This window comes from Malaclemys terrapin, chromosome 15 (genome assembly GCF_027887155.1).
Source record: "Malaclemys terrapin pileata isolate rMalTer1 chromosome 15, rMalTer1.hap1, whole genome shotgun sequence".
NCBI classification, from domain to species: Eukaryota; Metazoa; Chordata; order Testudines; family Emydidae; genus Malaclemys; species Malaclemys terrapin.
In genome coordinates this window covers 15460510-15463009 of record NC_071519.1, presented here as the reverse complement: position 1 = coordinate 15463009, position 2500 = coordinate 15460510, and the positions used below count along the sequence as shown (strand labels likewise).

The 2500-nt window shown below is 74.9% G+C and overlaps 1 non-coding gene across 1 annotated transcript; it reads left to right on the top strand.

The window, feature by feature from the left end:
* The first annotated feature begins 199 nt into the window (after positions 1-199).
* On the top strand, positions 200-318 carry LOC128823820 (5S ribosomal RNA). Its single transcript, XR_008442055.1, has one exon. It is a non-coding gene; the product is annotated as a 5S ribosomal RNA (ribosomal RNA).
* Positions 319-2500: the final 2182 nt, after the last annotated feature.

Below are 2500 nucleotides of genomic sequence, written 5' to 3'. Positions count from 1 at the left end.
TTTCCCCGACGCCGGGGAGGGCGGGCGGGCGGAGGGGCTCTGGCGGCCAGCCCGGGCCCCGGAGCTCGAGAAGGAAAAAAGGACCGGGCCCGCGAGAGACGGGGGCCCTGCCGCAGGGGGGCAGTCCGACCGGGGCTCACCGTGCGGCAGGCCCGGGCGTCGGCAGGGGAAAGCGGGCGAGGAGGCGCGGGGGCCGGGTGCCTACGGCCATACCGGACCGAACGCCCCCGATCCCGTCCGATCTCGGAAGGTAAACCGTCCCGGGCCTGGCTAGTACTTGGATGGGTGACCGCCTGGGAATCCCAGGTGCCGTAGGCAGCTTTTCCCGGTCCGAGCCAGCTCTCTCTCCTTTTCTGGGGAGGAAGGAGAGGGGGGGGACGGGCCGGAAAGCCCCTCGTCGCTCCTGCCGAGTCGGAGGTCGCGGCCGCAGGTCACGGGTCTGGGCGCCTGGGGTCCGGCTCCCCACCCGGCTTCCTCCGCGGAGGACCCACCGAAGCCGCTGGGGGAGACCCCGGGCATGGGGCGGACTGGCCCGGACCCTCCCGGCCGCCGGCCCGCAGGACCGCCCCGAATCCCCCCGCCCCGCGGCCACCCAGGCCAGGCCTGGCCAGGCGGGACGGACGGCGGGTGTCCAGCGCCCAGCGGCTTCCGCCAGCGGGGACCCACGGCCCCCAAAGCCGCAGGGGGAGGCCCCGGGCCCGGGACGGACTCGCTCGGACCCCCTGCGCCCGGGCGCCGGCTCGCGGGACCGCCCCGAATCCCCCCGCGGCCACCCAGGCCAGGCCTGGCCAGGCGGGACGGACGGCGGGTGTCCAGCGCCCAGCGGCTTCCTCCAGCGGGGACCCACGGCCCCCAGAGCCGCAGGGGGACACCCCGGGGCCGGGACGGACTCGCTCGGACGCGCTCGGACCCCCTGCGCCCGGCCGCCGGCTCGCGGGACCGCCCCGAATCCCCCGCCCCGCGGCCACCCAGGCCAGGCCTGGCCAGGCGGGACGGACGGCGGGTGTCCAGCGCCCAGCGGCTTCCGCCAGCGGGGACCCACGGCCCCCCAGAGCCGCAGGGGGAGACCCCGGGGCCGGGACGGACTCGCTCGGACGCGCTCGGACCCCCTGCGCCCGGCCGCCGGCTCGCGGGACCGCCCCGAATCCCCCCGCGGCCACCCAGGCCAGGCCTGGCCTGGCCTGGCAGGCCGGCGTGCAGCTCCCCCGGGCTTCCTCCCCCGACGACCCGCGCCCCCCCGAGCCGCAGGCGGAGACCCCGGCCCCGGGGCGGACCGGCCCGGGCTCGCTCGAGCCCCCTGCGCCCGGCCCGCAGGACCGCCCCCCTCCCCCCCCCCGAATCCCCCGGGAGAGGCCCGGCCTGCACGCCACTGACGACCCGCGGCCCCCAAAGTCGCGGGAGGCGCCCCCGGCCCCGGGGGCCGGTTAGCTCCGTGTCGCTCCGCGCCCCCCCCCGCCCCTCGCTGCCGGGACCGGGCACCGCCCCAGAGTCAGCCGCAGCCGGACGGCCTGAGAGCTGCCCTCCTGTGGACGACGGTGAGTTTACCTTGACACTAACCGGCCATCAGCCAGGTCAACCCCATTGCTAGACTGGGGTGGACCTGGTGGCCGAGTGGGGACTTGGAACATTTGACAGCTGCTCCCCGGGGCTTGACCGCTTGTCCTGAACGCCCCCCCCACCCCACCCCCCCAGCCCCCGGCTCCTGCTCCCCTCTCCCCAGCCTCGGTGCTCCGCTCCCTGCCTCGGAGGCTGCCCCTTTGCGGCGCCTGCATCGCCTCCGAGGACGCGCACCTTCCGGAGGCTGGACGTAAAGCCTGACGCCCGCCACCGCCGCCGACCCGGCTCTCCGAGGGACGACTGTGAGGCCTCCCCCCACCCCCGGACCGCCCTGGGGACGACTGCTAAGCCTCCCCCAACGGACCGCCCGGGGGAAGACTGCTAAGCCTCCCCCACCGGACCGCCCGGGGGAAGACTGCTAAGCCTCCCTCCCACACACACACACTGTCGGGGGAGGACTATTAAGCTTTCCCCCTGGAGCGCCCGGGGGGGACGACGGTTAAGCCTGCCCCCGGACTGCCCGGGGGACGACTATTAAGCCTTCCCCGGACCTGCTCCCTCTCGACTATTAAGCCCCCCCTCTGTGGTCCTCAGGACCGCTGCCGCGCAGCCCTCGGAGTGGGGTGACACCCGGGCCGGAAAGCAAACCGGCCACCAGGTCAACCCGTCGAATCCAATGGGTTGACCTGGTGGCCGGAAAGCAAACCGGCCGCCAGGTCAACCCAGTAGATTCCGCGGGTTGACCTGGTGGCCGCTAAGCACGACTCTTAAGCCTCCGCCGGACCGCCTGGGGAATGGCTATTAAGCCTGCCCCCGGAGTCCTCGGGGGACGACTATTAAGCCTCCCCCGGACCGGCTCCCTCTCGACTATTAAGCCCCCCCTCTGTGGTCCTCAAGACCACTGCCGCTCTGCCCTCGGAGTGGGGTGACGCCCGGGCCGGAA